Below are 23,064 nucleotides of genomic sequence, written 5' to 3' on the forward strand. Positions count from 1 at the left end.
CTGATCACTGTGTATTCATTACTGACAACCCGGTAGCTGCAAGTGACACTTTTATCTGCATTTCCTTTGTGAAGAAACAGATATCATTAAGCTAAGTAATGTGGTTAACTGTTAAGTGCTGGAGCTAACATTTGGTCCCAGGCAGTTTGACTCTAGAATTCACATTGTTGGCTATGGAGAATATCCAACGAGTATTCCCAGAGGAAACTGGTGCACTGTAAACATCATTGACCATGTCCCCTGATTACTGTTTTCCAGGCACACCTGGAACTGCTGTCATGTGCAGCCTCTCTTTTCCCTGGGGTCATTTCAGGCTCCCCATCTTCATCTTGTTGGGCTATCTGCATTACTTTGTCACATCCCTCAGCTTTGAATTAAAGGGCTTCTCATTGTCCTGACAGCATTTGGCAGCCTGACCTAAGACTATTGGTCTTGGCACTCCTGACCCAGAAACACCACAGGAAACTGACCTAGTAATTACTCTCTTGGCATTGCTCACCACAGCCTCATGCTCATATCCAATCATTTCCTACAAATTTATATCTTGAAAAACTTCAAATCCCCAGGACACTTTAAATAATAATATAGTGAATACGACATATCTCTCACACAGCCACAACCAAAAATTGACTCTTAACCACCAGATTCAAATGTATGTTTCCACTCAAAACAGTTTTGCACACTTAGCAAAATTTCACATATGGCTTGAGTGCCAAAATTACCTAAATTTTGACAACTTACCAGAAAGACTCATAAGGCTTATTATCAGCTTATACTTATGGCTAAAGCTTAGTCCCACAAAAGGTACAACAACAGCAATAACAGATGCAACATGACAAAGATAAGCACTGAGAGGAACACAAAGGCCAAGTGTTGGTTTTAAAGTCCTTCCCCATCAGGAGGGGACGCTTACTGTCCTATATTGGACAGTTATAAAATGGCTCTGCCAGTTCTAACCTCAAGACCCAAGACTTCTAACTTCTTTAAAGACGTACTTATTTCATGTGTATGGATGCTTTGCCCACATATGCGCATGCGTACCAAATACATACCTAGTGCTTGGAGGATGCCTTTATTTTGATCTTTCCCACTTTGTGGCTATTCTCTTTTATAGAAGAGTGATGATGTGTTTTCCTCCTCTTCACAATATATTCAGTAATAGAAATTTATCCCAGAAGACATCAATAAAGCACTAATATGCACCTGTTGTCGTGGTTTGAATGAGCTCATGTATTTGGGCTCTTGGTTCCAGTTTGCGGCAGTGTTTTGGGGGAGGCCTTGCTGGGGGAAGTATGTCACTGGGGGGTGGGCTTTGAGACTTTAGAGACATGCATTTCCAGGCCGTTCTTCAGGCTATAGTTGAGATATGAGCTCTCAGCTTCTGGAGCCAGCCATCTTGCCTGCCATGATGTCCCTGCTATTAGAGATCCTAACCCTACGGGACCAGAGTAAAAACAAGCTCCTTCTCCCTTCCATTGCTTTGCTCACGGTGCTTCATCACAGTGATAGAAAAGGAGCTAACACAGTGACGAGCAGTTAAAATCGCAACTAGCAAAAATAGCACTAGCCCATATTAAAATCGATGCCATTATGGGTTAGTTACCCTAATATTATGGTCAGATAAGCCATAAATTATTGTCTAATGGTATCCTTACAATTTGTTCACTTTGTTGCTCTTTGAAACTTCTTGCTTATTGAAAAAGCGGAGAAAAGCGGTGTCCACAGTAAATGCGGGCAGTACCTGGCCTGGCGCTTTCTGTGTGACAGACACTCCGTGGGGGTGAACTATTAACAGCAATCTGCTCATTCTACTCCCCAGGGGGCACACTGGACAGGACGAGCTCCAAGCCGGCTGTAGGTCTCCTTCGGAGCCAAATACTGCATATGGCATTTGTTGAAGCATTTATTGTCCACAGCTAGAGATAAATTCATTAGGGGCATTGCTCACCCGGGAAACTTTTGAGTTTCTTTCCTGTACATGAAGACAAGTATGTAAATAAGCCATTTCCATACTCTCAAATGCAAATGTTGCACTGAATTAGGAAATGAGTTTTGTCTGTGAAATTCACTTACACCTGTTTCCAGGTCAACCCACACCTGCTCATAACAACTACTTAAGAGCCATGATGCACTCCTTTAATCCCAGCACTCAGGAGGCAGAGGCAGGTGGATCTCTGAGTTCGAGGCCAGGACAGCCAAGGCTACACAGAGAAACCCTGTCTCAACAAACGGACAAACAAAACAAACAAATAACCAAACACTTAAGAAGGAAACCCGGGGGGTTGGAGACATGGTTCAGTGGTTAAGAGCACTGTCTGCTCTTCCAGAGGTCTTGTGTTCAATTCCCAGCAACCACATGGTGGCTCATAATCATCTATAATGAGATTTGGTGCCCTCGTTAGTTATGCAGGCAGAATATTGTATATGTAATAAATAAATAAATCTTTAAAAAAATAGAAAAGAAATGCAGAAAGTTCTATGCCAGCTGTTGTCCATGATTCTATTTACTGCAAACCATGAGACACACTGACGTTTACAGGTGACAGAATCCTAAGACACAGACAGCAGGGTGTGTTAGGGCTGGGTGAGGCTCAGCAGTAAAGCACCTCAGTGCACGCGCAAGGCTCTGGGTTTCATCCCTGGATCCACAGGAATAAAATAAATAAATTAAATTTTTTTACTTTAAATACATAGAAAGTTTTACTATTTCTCATTTTTCATAACATTCATAACATTAATGCACATAAGCTGAAGACGAGTGCCGAAGGGCAGTACAGGGAGAACATGAAGGCCTCAGAGGCCACAGCAACTGTAGCCTGGGAGAATGTGGTACTACTCCCTTCTCTCTGCCTCTCTCTCTCTCTGTCTCTGTCTGTCTGTCTGTCTCTCTTTCTCTGTCTTTTTCTCTCTCTCTCTGTCTCTCTCTCTCTGTCTCCCACTCTCTCTCTGTCCCCTCCCCGCAGGATGCTGCCATCCTCTTGTTATTTTTTAATTCAGGATCTCTCACTGAAGCTGGATGAACCTGGATCTATCTTGCCTATACTTGTCTAGGCTAGTGGGTCAATAAGCTCTAGAGATGTGCCCATCTCCAGCCACCCAGCACTGACACTATGCGACATCTCTCGGCTTTTCCATGAGTGTGAGCTAGTATTATGGGGTTTGTGACCCTTGGAAAAAGACCATAGACTCAATCCAATTATACCTAAAAGACTTATTGATTAGCTGCTAACAAGACGAACAATCTCTAAGCCAAATTTGAGATTCCCAAGAGAAGGAGGTTGACAGAAGGGGTTTTTAAAGGAGAAAGCCACAAGAAGATCGTCAGTGTCTATGCAAGCAAGCAGGCAAAAACTGGTCTGTTTTGCCAAGTTAAGTGGTTAAGGCAACTCAAAAGAATCTGTGTAAGCAAGTTGCAGTAGCAAAAATGCAGTTAGTCATATCATAACAAGTAGATGGTCACGGCCATACATTTTTGGGTAGGGGACACTGAGTCAGGGTAACAAATAGCTGGAGTCAGGGACATATGACTAACGGATACCAAGATGGCTGTCTGGTATAACATGGAGTTTCTTTAGCCATCACACCGAGGATCCAGCTTACCCTTGTGTGACAAGCACTTCGTCTACTGAGCCAGCCCTACCATTTCTTTCAGGGCATATAACTGACAAATAAAACTGCATCTAGTTAAGGTATATAACTTGATCATATGACATATGCATTGTGAAATAAATGGATGAACAAACTCAAAGCCTTGTAGTTAAAAAAAAAAAAAAACACATAAGATTTAAATAAACAAACAAAAACCAGAAGGCCATGTGACATCGTGCTGAATGTCTATAACCGCAGGTCAAAAGAGGCTGAGGCCAGAGCTGTCCTGGGCTCTGCTGCAAAATTTCAGACCAGTCTGGGCCACAAAACAAAAATCCTGCCTCAAGCAGACACATTGGGGATACTTCGTGAAGTCACATGCCATCCATGCATGGCTCCCACTAATTTCTGTATCCTATTAACGTATGTGCAGAGGAAGCATGTGTTCCTGTGCTGCTTTTTATAATGTTGCTCTATCATAAGCAGAGCACAAAGTAAGTGACCCAGAATTAGGCAGTGTACTGGTCTCTTTGCCGGAAAGATTGCTTGGGGATTAGTATTATAATGAGGGACACAAATTGAGATCATTCGCATCTTCCTACTGCAGGTTTTCGGAGAGAAACCCTAGGCTCGGGGGGGGGGGGGGGCAAAAGGATATAAAGGCAGAGGAGCTTGCACACCGTGTGAAAAGGTGTATCAGAGAAGAGAGTCACACCAACGCATGCAAAGGAACAGTCTTGTGAGGGAGATAAACAGACAGAGAAGAAGGCTGAAGGAGGAAGCGGGAGAGAGATTTAACATTCTGTGCCTCCCTGAGTTCAGAGGACATAGACCAAAGCCTTTCCCTCTTCTCCCCAGGACTATGAAAGGCTAAATTCTACTCTTGGCATAAATAACTAAGTGAGGTTTTCTGCCCCTTAACTAACAGAAAAACACTTTGCTCATTTCTGAGAAATGCACCTATTTTAAAAGTCAGTCTTATGTCTATATTCAGGAGATACAAACTGACCAAAAAGAAGAAGAGGAGGAGGAGGAGAGAGAGAGAGAGAGAGAGAGAGAGAGAGAGCAGGCTAAAGTATCTTTAGCTAGAAATTTACCTGGAATGAACTCAAAAAATGTGCTGTTTCTCTCTCTCTCTCTCTCTCTCTCTCTCTCTCTCTCTCTCTCTCTCTCTCTCTGTGTGTGTGTGTGTGTGTGTGTGTCTGCTATGTCTGTGTGTGTGTATGGTTTGTCTGTGTGTATCTGTATGTATGCTATGTCTTTGTGTGTGTGTATGGTTTGTCTGTGTGTGTGTGGTTTGTGTGTATGTGTGTGTCTATGTGTCTGTGTGTGTGTATGGTATGTCTGTGTATGTGCATTTGTGTCTATGTGTGTGTCTGTATATGTAAATGAGTGCACAATGACAAATATTTGACATTTTTCACACCGCTGATCAGGAGTTCACACTCAAGACAGGATGAATAGCTACCAGCTGATGTTCCCCATCAGTAGGCCACTCTTCAAGGCAGCTGGTGTCAGATGCAGTGTATGCACCTGCACATTTTTAAGGCGAATGGTTATTACTTTAGTTCCACTGCGCAGATACTTACACTCTGCAGAACCTGAGACTGTGATGGCCTGACAGCCAAATCATCTCTCCAGCATCGCAGAGGTCTCACTTGCCTTGGCTTTCTCTGTACGGAACTGTTTCTCCTGAACTGTTGGCAGGGTAGTTTCTCCTCTGTCAGTACAAGGTGGCATTGGCCTCCAGGTGAGTCTTTTTTTCACCCCAGCATTTGGCTCCTGAGTCTTCATTGGTAAAATCAAATGATTGGGATTTTCTGTTTTTATGACAACACCTGATACCAGCTTTTATTGTAATAAATCAGAGTAATAATATTGTAATTTTGTTCTATTTTTCCTTTTTAAATTTAATTTATTTTTAATGTATATGTTCACTTGACAACCTGATCATAGCCTTCTCCCTCCTCTCCTCCTGGTCCCACCCTATTTTATGTTTTAATGATATATAAATGGAGTACAGTGTGATATTTGATGCATATTGTATATGTGTAATGATAGAATCAAGACAATTAGTGTACCCAGCACCTCAAATGTTTCTGTTTTGTGCTGAAAGCACTACCAATTATTTCTCCCATCTGTTTTGAAATGTATAACCAATTATTGTTAGTTATTATCACACTGCTGTGCACTGTGCACTTTTGTAAGCTTCCACCACAAGCATGCACTCTTGAGTAGAGTCCCTTTCTTTTGCAGGCAGACTAATTTATTGACACACTAACATCTGGCTAACTCTCAACCACTTGCTTTGGTGGTTGAAAGCGTAAAAAGGTAATTTTATTTCCATCAGGAAAACCGCATGTGGGTTCTTTTTATCCACGATGGTGTGTTTCTAGATTCCTTGGATAGGCCTGCAGAGCAATACACAAAGACCCAGTGGAGGATTAAAGAGCTGTTCTATAGGGTGGGGAGAAGGGTGTGGCTTCACACAGGCCTGTGTCCCATTACACATAGTATAAGGCTGAGGAAAAAAATGGTCTTTCAGGTGGTGCTAGGTTCTGTGGCTTCTGAGCAATGTGAGACAATGGCCTAAACCCAAGCTTGGCATGTGCTTGTGAGGGGAAGGGGGAGGGGGAGGGGCAAGGGGGAGGGGAGGGGGAGGGGAGTGGTGGCTTTCAAAGGAACCCGAAGGAGTATAAAGCGCCTGCAGCCCCATGGAAAGGCCAGTGACTGAAGACTAGAGGCCATGACACAGCGTCCCAGCATGTACCTCCTGCCTACTGGAATGCTGGGGTAATGTTTCATATGGCCCAGTGTTACAGAGCTAATGCACAATTTAAAACTCCTAAGCAAGCCACCTACAGTGTGTTAAGCCAACAATGGCTTCTTGGGGATATTTTCTTTGGAAACCCTGCCACCGGAGGCTCTGTCTTCATGAGGCAGACAAGAACTTTGTTCACATCAATTCCCTAAAGCAGCAGGGCGCGTGACTCACTCTCCCTGTTGTGGTCCTGACTTCCCTCTGTCCTAGGACGGAGTAAGCTGCTCATCTCTGCTGGTTACCAGCCATACGCAGCCTTGTCTTCGTGTCTCAGTGTGCCACGCAGGCACCATTATTTCCACGTGTGTACCTACGTCAGAGGAGGTGAGTCAGTGATCTGTGGCAGCATTGTGAAAGAGGAAAATGTTCTTCCTTCCGTCATATCTCTTCTACTGACAAAATCTGGGAGTTAAATCTAAACATTCTCCCCCACCACCACCATAGAGTTTGACCTTCATTGACTATGTCCAGGACTCTGTCTGAAATTTGTTCATTCACCTGGAGTGTCCTGACTCAAAAGGACCAGGCTTGCTACAATTTCTGCTACCCTTTAATTAGAAAGCATGCCTTTCTAGGGCAGTAATTTTCTGTTCCTCATGTGTGTTGAAATTACTGGGCCCTAGGCCCAGGTCCTCTGAGATCTCAAAGCCCAACCCTTCCAATAAGGCCACACCCACACCAACAAGGCCACACCTCCTAACAGTGCCACTCCCTATGTGCCAAGTATTCAAACGCATTCGTCTATGGGGGCCATTCCTATTCAAACCACCACATCTGGACATATTTTTGTTTTCCAGACAAACTAATGTTTAGATCTTGCTCTAAGCCAGTAACTCTCAAATGTGGCCCTTGTATCAACAGCATCAGCATTAACCCAAGAATTTGCTGAAAGTGCAAAGTTTTGAACCCACCTCAGACAAACTGATGAAGATGTTTTGACATCCCTCCCAGTGGTTTAGATGTTCACTAAAGCTTAGGAATGCTTGATTTAAGCAAATTAAATTAAATTAGAATACAAAAGGCCAAGTATGAGTAAGCGTATTGCTTCAGGTGCTTGTAGCGTATGTGCAGCCAGCCTTGAGAGCGCTGCTTTGCACAAATGCCCCAAGGAACTTGAAGGAATTCCTAGATGACTAAGCTTTCACTCCTCGCACCTGACACAACCCCCACCTTCTGATCCAAGTCTCTTTCTACGTGAGATTAGCAATAGCTCAACAGATTTTAGACCTAACTCCTGAGCTCCTGAGCTTATTTCTGGCCTTAGTTTGACTTCATCTTTAAATTCATTCCTTATTTGTAAATACCTATGAAAGTAGACAGCTAGGGCTCACAGCATGTGTTCTCAGGGATTTTCCCCCCTAAGAACTACTCAGGAATGCATTACAAATGGAAAAAGAGAGAAAAAAATTGGGGATCTCATATTTTAGAGCAGAAGTTCTCAATCTTGGCTTTATATTAGAGTAAGCGTTTAAAAACTCCTGATGCCCAGACCGTATCCCAGACCAATAAAAGAAGGACCTCTGGGCTAGGACCCAGACACTAATATATTTTAAAGCTCCCAGCTGCCTCCAGTTGGCTGGAAAATCATGCTCCAGCAGGAGAAACTTGACTGGGAATCTGATCTTGACTAAGAGATGGGGAACGTTCTGGAAGGCATAGACTATCTCAGCAGAGGCAAGCCCTTAGCTTCACATATATGTGTTTGTTGTCGATTCTTTTTAAAAAATACCTTCTTCTCTATGCAGAACAGGACTGGCCCCATTCATGGTTAAGTAACATTAGAAAAGGAGAGAGAGGAGACTGGAGAGATGGCTCAGAGGTTAAGGAGCACTGGCTGCTCTTCCAAAGGTCCTGAGTTCAATTCCCAGCAACCACATGGTGGCTCACAACCATCTATAATGAGATCTGGTGCCTTCTTCTGGTGTGCAGGTGTACACGCAGGCAGGACGTTGTATACATAATAAATAAATAAATCTTAAAAAAAAAAAAAAGAAAAGAAAAGGAGAGAGAAACCTATGAAGGAAGTGTGGCACATCCCAACAACTGCTCATCTTGGTGAAGTTCATTGTACTTCCTGTGTATTTAAATTCTTCCATAGTTAAAAAAATCAGCTATATCTTTTCATAATTTATAGATTTATAAAAGTGAAAAGGATCAGACTAGGGATGTAGCTGAGTAGCATGCGAGAAGTCCTGGGTTTGATTCCCAGGACTCTGTAAATCAGTCATGGTGATGCACAAATGCAATCGCACCTCTCAAGAGGTGGGGGCCGGAGGGTCAAAGGTCGAAGGTCATCCTCTGCTACAAAGCAAGTTTGAGTACAGCCTATGCTACATGAGAGAGAGGGGGGTGTGGGGGAGGAAGACAGGAAGGAATGATGAGTCAAAATGTATAGCCTACAAGAAATAAACAAATTATTAGAAACACACAAACTCCCAAAACCACCTCAAGAAGGAGTAAAACTTTTCTACTAGACATAGCGCAATGAACGGAACTAAATGGACATTCAAAAGTTTTCAGGAAAAAGAAAATCAGAGCCGAAGTGTTTATTAATTTATGCCAAGTATTAACACCAATCCTCAAGCTATTATTTCAAAACATGGGCAAGAACCCTGAAAACTCATGTCACAAGTCTTGTATTGCCTTGAAATCAAAGCATTGTATTATTTTCCCAATGACAGACCAGAGGGACAATTTCACCCAGTTGAGAGTTACTGACAGGAGCACAAGCAGCAGAGATGGCTGCAACACTGGCGAAGAGTCCCTTCCCAGCGATGTGTTGTTCCGTGCCCGAACAGCCACCCCGAGGGGCGGGGCTGTGTACGCAGGTCCATGGCCTCTCCTCTGCCTCCCACAAAGGAGTGTGAATGGGCCCAAGGATGCAGGTCATCACAGCTTTCAACTTGGCGGCAGGTGGTGTCGTGCTCAGAGAGTGAAGTTCCAACTCAAAGCCAAAGATATCACAAGGGAAGTACAGATCAATGTCTCTTCTGAGGATGTATGCAAGCGCACCCAAGAGAATACTAGCCAACTAAATTCAATCACATACTAAAGGAGTTGTGTGCCACGAAGAAGCAAGCGAGGCTTATTAAAGGAGCACAAGGGACGGTAAACATAAAATGAATCAATGCAGTTCTGACATGGTGGTTCCTGTGTGGAATCCTAGCACTTGCAAAGCTAACACAGGAAGACCACTGTGTATTTGAGGCCAGCCTGGGCTATATGGTGAACTCTAAACCAACCAAACAAAAACCATCCTTTCATGATAAAACACTTATCAGTCCATAGGTAAAAGATTCTGTTTACTAAAGCCGTATGAAAAACCCACAGGCAACATTGTTATCAATAGTGAAAGGCTGGCAGCGCTCCAGCTTACATCAGGAATAACACAAGGAAGGCTGGCTGTCCTTGCTATTTCTGTTCACTGTCATACGAGGAGTTCTAGAAAGAGGTATGCAGTCAGGAATTCAAGGCATAAAGCTACCTTTACATGTAGGTGGCACAATCATTCCTAAGAAATCCACAAAAACTATTAAAGCTAATAAGCAAGTTAGGCCAAACTGTAAAACAAAAACGCTAACACATATAACTCAGCTGTGTTTCTAAATTACCAACAATCTATAAAGAAAATAAAAACAACCGAGTTTACTTACAGCAGCATCAAGAGAATGAAATCCTAAGGATACATGTAACCAGTGAAAAGAACTAGGGATACATGTAACTAAGGAGGTTAAAGACCTCTGCAATATTCTTTTTACTGTTGTATGTATGTATGATGTATGTGTGGGAGGCAGGGGTGCCATAGTGTACATATCAGGAGGCTGGAGCTCTGGTATTTTTAACAAAATTGCAAACATTTGATTTTACCAGTAAATACATGGGAGCCAGATGCTGGGGTGAGTCCTGCTGGCTTAGAGAGGCAAAGAAAGCACCAGCTGACCTTCCTACTCAGCTGACATCCCAAAAGGAAAATCAAAACTCTACATGCTTCTCAAAAAACCCTCAAACAAAACATCCCTCCCTTCTACTTCCTGTGAGCCTCTCTATCTGTCCTCCCGACTCCTCTTACTCTATGATTTTTCCCCCTATGTTCACTCCTAGTCAACTGGTTGCTTGCTTCACCTCTTGACCTAGGAGTAACTTTATTTAATCCTGTCGACAGTACTTGGATTAAAATGTGTACTAGGGCTGAGCCACACCACAACTAGAAACAGATTTTTCCAGTGAACAACACAATCTCGGGTTCATAGTGTGATACCATACACTTTCAACAGAGGACAACTTTGTTGAATGGCTTCTTCCTTTTCCTCAGAGGCATCTCACAGCTCTTACATAAATTCTGGGACTCAGACACAGGTCATTAGTCTTGTGGAATAAGTTGGATACCCACAGTACTATCCCCATGGCTATTGCAATAAAAACTTTATGACACAGAAAAAAATTGAAGATCATAGAAGTTAGAAATATCTCCGGTGTTCATCAATTTGCAGAACTTATATTGTAAGTTTATTATTTAAAGTAGCATATAGATGCTGTAGTTCCCATCAAAATTCCAACTATATTCTTCACAGAAGTAGGAAAAAAAACCCCTAAATCCATATTTATACGAAAGAGTCTTAATAGCCAAACCAATTCTAAGCTTTGGCTTAAAAAGCAATGCCAAAATAACTGATTTCAAATTATCCTTGATCCATAGTAACAAAGAAAAAAACAGACATGTAGACCAACAGAACAATAGACTAAAATAATAAACATGAATAGCTACGGCCACTAATTTACAATAAAAGTGTCAAAACATACATTTTTAAAGGACAGCTTTTTAAAGAAATGGCACTGGGAAAAATGGATGTCCACTTGTGGGAGAACAAAGCCTGACCTGTATCTCTCTCACACAACTCTGAATTTGTTAATTTGGTAGTTAAGGAAGATCTTAACACAAAACCCGAAATGCTGAGACTTCTAGAAGAAAACAGGAAAATACTTCAAGACAAAGCATTATGAAAAGGGCTCTAGCACCCCAAAGTAACCTCCAGAATCAACAAATGAGATTAAACAAAACTAAAATGGTTCTACACAGCCAAGGATCAGCAGAGTAATGTAGTGAGAGTTCTGGTTTCTTTAAAAACCCAGTTATGTTATGTGAATGTGTTTTTGTTTTAATCCCAGGTGTGGGATAAGAGGCTGCTTCATAGCAGGTGATTATGATTTCCCTCATGCACTAGCAAGGATGTGATCTTTGCCAGCTGTAGATAGTTTAATTCTGGGCACTCTGGAGAAGGATAAATGGGAGAACCCTGAGAGGGCCTGTGGCAGTTGCTGCTCTCCTCCTCATGCTCCCGCTGATGCTGGTTTGTCCTGCTGCTGAGTTGGCTATTGCATTTGCTATTGCTGGGTTGCTGGACTGCGGGATATTATATCAATGAAAATTGGGCTTGCCCCAAGGAACCAAACATCCCTAATCAGCAGGAAGTAACCCACAGATGTCTATTGCCCACTTTCCTCTCTAACCTTCTTTCTCTCCTACCTAGTGTTGGGTGTCAGAGGCACGGAAGGGATTAGGGTAGAATAAGGGTTAGAAGAGAGGTAGAGGTATAGGAACCCAATAAAATAAACTTTAAAAATATGCCAACAGAAAAAACTGACAACTTGAAAAATGGAGAAAATGTTTGCCAACTTGCATCAATCAGGGAGTATTATATACAATATTTTTTTAAAACTGCAAAAATGGCCAGGCACAGTGGTGCACACCTGTAATCCCAGCACTCAGGGAGGCAGAGCCAGGCAGATCTTTGTCAGTTCAAAGCCAGCCTGGTCTATAACGTGTGTCCAGGGCAGCCAAGGCTACACAGAGAAACCCTGTCTTGGGAAAAAAACTGCAAAAATGAAACACCAGAAGATCAAATCATCCAGTCAATAAATGGGCTGATGAACTGAGTAGCCATTTCTCAAAAAAAGAAGTCAATTGGCCAATAAATATTTGAAAAACATGTTGAACATTTTTAGATCCCAGGAGAATGCAAATTAAACTTGTTTTCTGGGTTTATTCTACCCCTTTCAGGATGGCTATCATCAAGAAAAGAAGTGGCAATAAGCATTGATGAAGATGTAATGGGAAGAGAATGTACACAGTTGTAGGAATGTGAACTTCTGTGGCCACTATGGAGACTGCTTTAAAAAAAACTCAAAGTAGACCTGCTGTGTGACCCAACATGCCACAAAGATACACACATGTTCATCTATGTGTATTGCTGTGCTACTCATAATACCCAGGAGATGAACTAGCCTGGATGTTCGTTCATCAAGAGATCAATAGATAAAAGGTGTGGTACATAAACACAGAATTTTTATCTATAAAGGAATTGAAGTTATGGCAGTTGGAACTCATTATCATTATGTTAAATGAAATAAGCCATATATATAGTGTATGTGTATATATACATATATATATATATACACACACATATATGTGTATTGTATATGTGTGTGTTGGTGTAGGTCATGAAGGTAGAAAGGCCCTTGAAAGGACAGAGATTGTAAGGAGGGTGAGTGGAAGGAGTGGTAACAGAATATGTATGACATGAAAGCTGAAAGAAGAAAGGAATATTTGGGAGACCAGCAAGAAGGAGCAGAGGACTGGGAAGAGACACTGGAGGGGACAGAATAAGAAATATAATTACAAGTATGAAAATGCCACAGTGAAACTCATTACTTCGTATGCTAACTTAAAAACTGACTTAAAAAGTGATTATATTGGGGGCTGGGCATGGTGGCGCTGGCCTTTAATCCCAGCACCTGGGAGGCAGAGGCAGGTAGATCTCTGTGAGTTCAAGGCCAGCCTGGTCTATAAAGAGAGTCCAGACCAACCAAGAGTACACAGAAAAACCCTGTGAGAGGCCGCACTCACATTCGCCATTACAAGATGGCGCTGACATCCTGTGTCCCAAACTGGTAAACAAGTAATCTGCGCATGTGCGAAGGAACTTTCCACTTGTTGTGCTCTGCCTCTCCCGTGGCGTCATATCGCCTGATGAGTAACAGCCAATCAGGGACTGACACATCCTAAGCGGAGAACAGTTTCCTATATAAGGGATGGGTTTCTGCTGTTTGGGGTCTCCATTTTACTCGCTGTAAGCTTATGCTCTCCCTCTCAAGATGCATTAAAGCTTTACTGCAGAAGGATCCTGTACGTGTGCCGCGTCGTTCTTGCTGGCGAGACGGTTACGCGAGTCACATCTGGTGCCGAAACCAGGGAAATTGACCACACCATCGTCAGCACCTTCGGAGACCCCTTGACTTCAAGGAGGATTCAGAACTGCAGGGATAGGTAAGTTCGGAGAGGTATGCATATTTCTGAATTTCTTGGGCCGATTCTAGGAGTGATATTTTTTATTTTTTTATTTGTAAAAAATTGCCTAGAGGATGACAATTGCAAGAGGGCAGTAGAGGAAGGACAGGTCGCCCTAGAGGAAGTTCAGGATAGCATGTCAGAAACCGAACGTAGTGAGAGGTTGGGTGCGCGCAAGAAAAGGGATACCCGTAAAAGGAAAGAAGCTAAGAACCCTCCTGTAAAAGGAGTGCAGTCCCCTGATTCCCCAGAAGGGACATCACAAGGACTTTACCCATTAAGGGAACTTGAGGCATTAAATATTGATAGCTCTGCAAGCTCTAGCCCCAATGCCTCTGACAATGAGGCTCTTGATTCAGAGGAAGAAGCAGAGTTAGAGGAGGAGGCAGCCAAATATGAGGATGAGAGATACTACCCAGACGAACGAGGAAATAATAAAAAACCCTCCCATAACTCCTCTCGTAGGGTAACACCCACCGCTCCTCCACCCTACGAACTGCGGTCTGGATTTTCCTTTTGGCCAGAAAAGATTCGTAAAAAATTACACAATTTTTTTCCTGTTTTTGAAACAGAGAACGGGGGACGAGTACATGCCCCCGTCGAATATAACCTAATTAAAGAATTGGCTGAGTCTGTCAGCAAATACGGAGTTAATGCAAATTTTACCCTGGTAATGTTGGATAGAATTGGCACTGGCACCTTAACTCCTTCTGATTGGCAGATGGTAGCAAAAGCCGCACTTCCAGACATGGGTCAATACATGGAATGGAGGGCTCTCTGGTATGAGGCCGCGGGAATCATTAAGTCCTCTAGTAAAGTCGCCTCTATTTTTCAGCAAATACAATTGGCCTTACAAAATAGAAAAACACCCATATATATTACCCATGTCAGAGCACATTCGGGCCTACCAGGTCCAATGTCCCGGGGCAATGACTTGGCTGATAAGGCCACTCGGCTTATAGCCACTGCACTGTCCTCCCAGGCGGATGCAGCAAAAAATTTTCATCAGCACTTTCATGTGACGGCTGAAACTCTCCGCCGCCGCTTTGCTATAACTAGAAAAGAAGCTAGAGACATTGTGACTCAATGTAAAAATTGTTGTGAATTTTTGCCTACACCCCATGTAGGGATAAACCCACGGGATGTAAGACCTTTACAAATCTGGCAAATGGATGTCACGCATGTCTCTTCCTTTGGTAAACTTCAGTATCTACATGTTTCCATTGATACATGCTCAGGCATTATATTTGCCACACCACTTACGGGTGAAAAGGCCTCACATGTGATACAGCATTGCCTTGAAGCGTGGAGTGCTTGGGGAATGCCTAAAATTCTCAAAACTGATAATGGACCTGCATACACCTCACAAAAATTTCAACAGTTCTGTCATCAGATGAATGTGACTCATCTGACTGGCCTTCCCTACAACCCTCAAGGACAAGGGATTGTAGAACGTGCACACCGCACACTCAAATCTTATTTAATAAAGCAAAAAAGGGGAATAGAGAGCGTTCTTCCCTCAGTACCAAGAGTGGCCATTTCCATGGCACTCTTTACCCTAAATTTTTTAAATCTAGATGATAAAGGCCATACTGCGGCAGAAAGACACTATTTAGAGCCCAGCAGGCCAAAAGAAATGGTCAAATGGAAGGATGTTCTGAGTAACAAATGGAAAGGCCCGGATCCTATTCTTATAAGATCCAGGGGAGCTGTGTGCGTTTTTCCACAGGATGAAGACAATCCGTTTTGGGTACCAGAAAGACTTACCAGAAAAATCCAGACGGTTCCAGAAGATGCTGATACTCAGCCTGGTGATGACCCAAGTGATAATAACAAAGAGGGAACAACGCTGGGGGATCATGTCAACATTCCCACTCCCGATGCCGAATTGGACAACAGAATTTGAGCAAACATTAAGAGAATTAAGAACTGCCATCATTCAAGTTAATTCCACACGCCTGGATCTGTCGCTTACAGAGGGACTTTCGTCATGGATATCTTCGGCTTTCTCCTTCTTTAAGGAATGGGTTGGGGTTGGATTATTTGGAGCTGCGATCTGCTGTGGGTTAGTGTTGACCCTATGGTTGGTCTGTAAACTCAGGGCTCAAACAAAAAGAGACAAGGTGGTTATTGCCCAAGCACTTGCAGCAGTAGAAAGTGGGACCTCCCCTGATATATGGCTATCCATGCTTAAGCAATAAGTCGCTGGCTGCTCAGCTCCTGCACCCTCAGAGTCTCAGCTCATTGCACGAGGTGGAGTGAGTAAGTTTCAGCAGCCCTGGAGAGTTGCATAGTGAGGCATTGCAGTAAAATGGCTCTGCGGCAATATGAGCTATTTACCTCTATCTCCACTCTCTTTAATGGGTGTCTTATTGCTTCCTAAATAAAGGAATAGGGGGAGACGGCGGCTTGGCGGGCAGCCTTTAAGCCCTAAATAAGGGCAATGAGTTTTCTCTCTCTCTTTCTTCTCTCTGCGTGGCCTTTGCACTCGACTGGGCCTAGTTGCCATTGCACGTCGAAAGGCACCCTATATCTACGTGCACCCAGTGGCCGTTGCACCCCGCGGGGAAAATTGCCCATTGCACGCGGGACGGCACTGAGTGGTACCTCTAAAATGGTCCTTGATCGGTTGGTCCAGAGTCATGCTCCAGCCTTGATCGGACCATTTCCTTTTCCTAAGCTCATTGCCCATACAACAAACTGTAGCGAGCTGCGAACCCGATGTGGCGCCAGTTTTCACCTATTCTTTTAGTTAGGCCTTTAATTAAAAGAGAAGGGGGAGATGTGAGAGGCCGCACTCACATTCGCCATTACAAGATGGCGCTGACATCCTGTGTCCCAAACTGGTAAACAAGTAATCTGCGCATGTGCGAAGGAACTTTCCACTTGTTGTGCTCTGCCTCTCCCGTGGCGTCATATCGCCTGATGAGTAACAGCCAATCAGGGACTGACACATCCTAAGCGGAGAACAGTTTCCTATATAAGGGATGGGTTTCTGCTGTTTGGGGTCTCCATTTTACTCACTGTAAGCTTATGCTCTCCCTCTCAAGATGCATTAAAGCTTTACTGCAGAAGGATCCTGTACGTGTGCCGCGTCGTTCTTGCTGGCGAGACGGTTACGCGAGTCACAAAACCCTGTCTCAAAAAAGTAATTATGCCGGGCGTGGTGGCGCACGCCTTTAATCCCAGCACTTGGGAGGCAGAGGCAGAGGCAGGAGGATCGCTGTGAGTTTGAGGCCAGCCTGGTCTACAAAGTGAGTCTAGGACAGTCAAGGCTACACAGAAAACCCTGTCTCAAAAAAAAAAAAAAAAAAGTAATTAGATGCTGACAGACAATGGTTGAGATGAAAAACATCTGAATACATTTAAAACCATTTCTCTTCTGCATTTTTATTATTGCCTTCAAAATAAGATGGCGCAATTGAGCTCTGTCCCCTGCTCTAAGGCATACACCTTATTTAAGAAGTCTGTGTCAGGCACCATGTGAGCAGCTCGGGATGGGCAGCAAATGGTCTCTGCGTTGTCTTTTCAGTAACTCCCTGGGTCTTCCTATGTACAGGCCCACACTATTTCTCTCATTTGTGAACAAACTGTGCACAATTTTCCACCAACTACAATGATTTTTGTGTTTTCCATTATTGCAGATGCTGGGTGTGGCAGGGCTAGAGACTGAAGCCAGGGCCCTGGGCATGCTGGACAACTGCTTTGCCGCTGAGCCACATCCCTAGCCTTGCTTCGGAGGAAGACAGGTAGGACTATGTGAAGACGTGTATGGGAACATATTACCTCATCCTCACTTATGGATTGTTCCCTGGGGTTCAACCCAGAAACCTAGAGATCACCTAGACTCAGATGTGTGTGTGTGTGTGTGTGTGTGTGTGTGTGTGTGTGTGTGTGTGTGTGTGTATAAAACCAGGAATAGAGATGATTTCTGTTGAAATAAAGAAAAATGCAATTCAAGGGCTGGGGAAATGACTTAGTGAATAAGCACACCACTGTCTACCCTTCGAGAGGTCCTGAGTTCAATTCCCAGCAACCACAGGGATGGAGGAAGAGAGGGTGGGAGAGAGGGAAGGAGGGAGGGAGGGAAGGAAGGAGGGAGGGAGAGAAGGACAAAGGAGGGAGAGAGGGATTGAACGAGGGAAGGAGGGAGGGAGAGAGAGATTGAATGAGGGAGGGAGGGAGAGAGGAAGGAGGGAGGGAGGAACTGACAGAGGGAGAACATGCATGGGAATGAGACTAAGAATGATGGAAGTTTCTGGATGGGTTAGGCCTTGGGCCTAGATGGAAGTTTTTATCATTGGGTCTTTCACTCTTCCCTCTTCCAGTCTTAGCCCAGACTCCTCTGTGCATGATGTCATTTTTCTTCCATCTTCCAGGCTGCCAGAGAAGTAGGTTGCTCACAGCCCAAGGCTCGCATCATCTACTTTGAGAGTCTTTGGAGAGAGTCCTGTCTCTCTCTTGTGTCTTTTTGCCAGTTGCAGAGACGGATTCTTAGGATCTTGCTTGGGCCACATGCTCAAGGCCTAGTAGTCAGATTCTGGGGAGTGGAGTGTCATGATCAGGTGGACTTGTGACATATGCTCACACCTGTCCCAGAAGAGGTGTTCTAGGACTGGGAGAGAGAAAAGGACTAATGCCAGCCAAATTAGGACAACTACAGAGCACCATAGCATGCTGTAGTAGTGCTTTCCACTGTTAGTGGTTTTGTTCTGTATTTTGAAATAGAGTTTCACACTGGAGCCCAGGCTGGCTTGAAACTCCTGGATATTCTTCTGCCTCAGCTTCCTAAGTGCTGGGATTTCAGATGTGAGCCGTAGCACCAGCCTAGCACAACTCACTGTTATCATCCGCGCCCTTGCTTTTCCATATATGCAATCCCTCAACGCTTGCTGAATTTAATGCAATGTCTCTTCATACAATTCATCCTCCGATGCAGCAATGCAGGCTCATCCAGTGGCGACATTGTGTTAACATCTGGGAATTCCCGGGTGTGTGCCCTTTCTCTTTGCAGCTGAGGTCAGTTCTTCCTGGTCTTAAGATTGGAACGCTACCTAAACTTTCTTCCCAAATGATGAAATAAGTTCTTTGCAGTCAGTCTTGCCGCCATGGGTCTGCACGTATGAAGAAGAGTCAATCACCCTTGCCCGTTACATGCCCGCGCCTCACTCTGTCACCAACGGACTGTTTTTGAGCCTGAGTAGCCCTCAGCTATGAACAGTCGCAGGCTTGCTTGTCTCCAGGCCTCAGCTGGATTTTTGCCAGTTTTATACTTGGGGAGTTCATAAACCAGCCACCAACACCAGAGCTCTCACCCTGCCCTTGGTGTTTCAGTTTCTTAGCAACAGACCTCAGCTTTGACCATCCTTACAGGGCTCTCATCACGGCTGACTCATCTCGCTGCACCCCAGCACAGCTTTGCCGCGGGGATGAATTTTCATTCATTTACCAGGGATAACAAAACTGAGAGGAAGGGGCAGGGTTCTCTAATGTCTGGGTTCTTACCAAGTCCCCACTATGTTTCCCGCTTCCCTCTTTTTACATTAATTTCATTTTGGGGCACAATATTCAGTTTTTCGTAGTTCAGCCAGAAGAATTGTTATGACGCTCAGTGGACCTGAACTGTTGGCTGAGCTTCCCTGCTGCCTGGTCAGTCCTGCTTGTCTGTATCATCCGCGTTGGCAGTGTGTTCGGAGGATGGGGTACCATATTTGACCGCACCAGACTTGTGTGCTCTCTTCTGCGGGGAGGGGAGACATCTATGAAGGAAGAGGTGTGGAAACGCATATTAAAGCAGATAACAAACCGCAGGGTAGCCTTTATTTTTAAGAGTCTTGTACTGTCTCTAAAAATCATTGCAGCTGAAACTAAATGTATGAGTTAAAAATATTTTCGGGGTCATCCCTAATCTTTAAAACCGACAAGGCGATGTCAGAATGAAAAGACGTGGGAATAAGGAACACTGCAGAAGCCAGTCACCAGCTTCTTTCCACCTGGAGAACAAGTGCCAGGCAGCCCTGCGAATGCTCAGCTACATCCTCAGGGTGCCTGTCGGCAGCGCTCACACACTTAACACACAGAATTTCAGTTTCAGAAGTGCTTTGGAAGATGTCTCATTTAGTGTTACAGCCATCATTTTCACTTACATATATGTTTTGTTTCCATAACAACATGCTCTCTAAGTCTCATTTTTAGGTTTATATTATCATTTTGTGAATACATATAATCCTATCCTAGGGAATTCCTCCCTAGTTAGGAACTTTTCAACATCCTCGCTTGGAGGCTCTATTGCTTCTCAGGGTTTTGTGTGTGTGTGTGTGTGTGTGTGTGTGTTTAACATTTGCAGGAAATGGCAAAGGCAGCACAGAGTACCTCCATGGCCTCTATGCAGTGTCCCCTAAGGGGGACATCTTGTTCAGCCAGGGTGCACTTGTCAGAAAGAGGCAGTTAACATTTATGTGTCATTACTAGCTGAATAGCAAGCGGCAGGGATCACCAGGTTTCCCCTAATATTCTCTTTTTAGTCCAGAATCCAACCCAAAAGAGCATATTGCATTTAGCCTGTGCAATTTTCAAACAAATCCTGTCCCCATGACGGTTATGAAGGCTGTGGTATTCATTAAACAAAGGTGTGGAAGATGTCAAGAGGGCACTCACACTCCTCCAGGAGGAAGTTTCATTCCTTGGAACATTCTAGCTAAGTACAGCTTTATGCATTCCCTATAGGATGTAGTTTACTCAGCAGTGAGACTTGGGAGAAGCATAAGAAATACAAAAAGCATGTTAACTTTGAATGGAAAGCAATCTTGTTCTTCCTAATGTAATTATGGACTCAGGAGTTTATTCCCATGTCAGGCCACAGGAGTGAGCATAACTTATTAAAACACGGCTGATGTAACCATCACAGTCTGAGCCACAGAAACCACAAAGACCTCACAACCATATTCTTGTCCAAACAGCTTCTCCAGGGAGAAAGATACTCGCCAATAAACTCCAAATGCTCTCTCTGGGACTGATACCTAAAGGACATGGGAGGTGGGGGGCAGTGATAGTTACTTTGCAGTTTTCAGGAAAATGTAGAGCTAAAGGCTGGAGAGCTGCTCAGTGGCTAAGAGCACTCACAGCTCTTGCAGAGGACGCAGGTGTGGTTCCAGCACCCACACGGCAGCTGGCAACCATCTGTAACTCCAGTTCCAGGGGATCTAGTGCCCTTTTACGGCTTACAATGGCACCAGGAATGCACACAGTACATACATACATATAATAGACAATACACCCATACACATAAATAAAAATAACAATAAAGTTTCTTAAAAGAAGCTATTACCTCTCTGTTGTCTTATATTTGAGATCCTTACTTTTTTTTTAATGTGTAGCTTATTATGTTAGAAATAAACTACTATATTAATATATATGTCCTAATATATATGTTTAACTTTACATTATAATAAAATAAATTTACATATTTTCAAGACCACTACTTTAGGCATTTGGGGCATTAAAACAAAAGAGCTATGAAGAATTCCACTTGACATGTGCTCCATATTTATTCAAAGCATAATAGAACTTTGCCAGGAATATATTCCATCTAGTTCCGGCCACAAATAATATTTACTTTAGGTGATGTAAGCAATTGTGGGGTCGCATGGGAAAATCTTATTGAACATGCATTCATCCTGCACATTCTCCTTTCTCAGAAAAAAATTCAAGACTTACCCAAGCCCAGAGTAACAAAGGACAGAAGGAACACAAGGAAAAACAACAAGGTAGTTTGCAAAGCATTGGAGCGTAAAGGAAGCACATTGTGTAAGTTTTCGTTAATAAGTTATTTCCTGGAGAAATAAAGAAGATGGCCGTTCATCTTATGAATCAGAGAAAAAAATGGAGAAAATGCATATTGCTTTATAATTACTTCATCACAGCTACTTTCTAACTATATTTTAGGCACAACTATCGTGGATATTGGTACAAGTTAGGTAATGTCTAATTGATCTCTGAGCCTATTTCAATGAAACTTCCTTGAAGTTTTCTGACTCCCCTTCCTAAGCTCCTGCACAGGCGGGGTCTATGGGAACATAGAGGTCTATGACTTCCACTGTCCTAATTGGTTTCTACTTTGTGATAAACACCATGGTCAAAGGCAACTTGGGGAGGACCAAGGGAGCAGCATTGACAAATGGAGCTCAAATAGCTGTGAGCACAACAGACAAGACTTCTGGGATCATCTTCAGAGAGGCAGCTCATTTTATTATTTTAGAGGTGAGGTAATATAAAGGTTCTTAGGGTTATGGGTGGGAAAGACTGATTGGTCATCACACAGTACCCAATTATCATGTGGGCAGAGGGAAGGAGCAGGGCTCGTGTGCTAAGACACATAGAGCTTGCAGGAGGCTCTGTGCAGGGCCATCCTCCAGGCAAGGTCAGGGATCTGTGCCTAGAGAGGCTCTCTGAATAAGGTCAGGCAGAGAAGAGGAAGCCCTACTTAGAAAAGGAGTCCAGGGGCTGGAGAGATGGTTCAGGGGTTAAGAGCACTGCCTCCTCTTCCAAAGGTCCTGAGTTCAACTCCCAGCAACCACATAGTGGCTCACAACCATCTAACCATCTATAATGTAATCTGATGCCCTCTCCTGGCCTATGGACAGAACACTGTATACATAATAATAAATAAATCTTAAAAAAGAAAGAAAGAAAGAAAGAAAAGAAAAGGAGTCCTCCATTTTGCACCAAAGTTTCTTTGGGTTGTGGATGGTAGGTGGTTAATAGAAAATAAGTGTTTTTTTGGAGCATTCAGCTACAAGTGGGGCATCTGTATCACACCTGCCCACACATTCTTGAAGAAGAGAGGGCGGAGAGACGGTAGGAATCAGACATCAAGGAGGACCAGAGTGAAACAGTGTCTCTGAACGCAAGGGGACTGCTGCACACATGACCTCACAGCAGCTATGGCTGCCTGCACAGGGTCAAGCCAGCCAATATTCCAGCAGGGAGAGAGGGGGGACTCACAAAGCCCCTCCCTGCAGGAGCAGCTCCTCACAGGTGGCGGCTTTAGGGGTGTGGCCCTTGGTACCTTAATTATAGCTAAGTATACTCCAGTGGAATGGCACCACGTCTATGAGGATAAGGGAAGCTATATATATAATATATATTATATAAATATATATATATACAAGGAACTGTGGGAAGATCTGAGAGGAGTGAAAGTATGACCACAATACATTTCATGCATTTATGAAATTCTCAAAAATTAATAGAAATATATTAAAAAGTGGTACTGATCATATGTACCTTGTATATTATATATATGTATATA

Source organism: Acomys russatus, chromosome 22, assembly GCF_903995435.1.
Source record: "Acomys russatus chromosome 22, mAcoRus1.1, whole genome shotgun sequence".
In the NCBI taxonomy this organism is placed as follows: domain Eukaryota; kingdom Metazoa; phylum Chordata; class Mammalia; order Rodentia; family Muridae; genus Acomys; species Acomys russatus.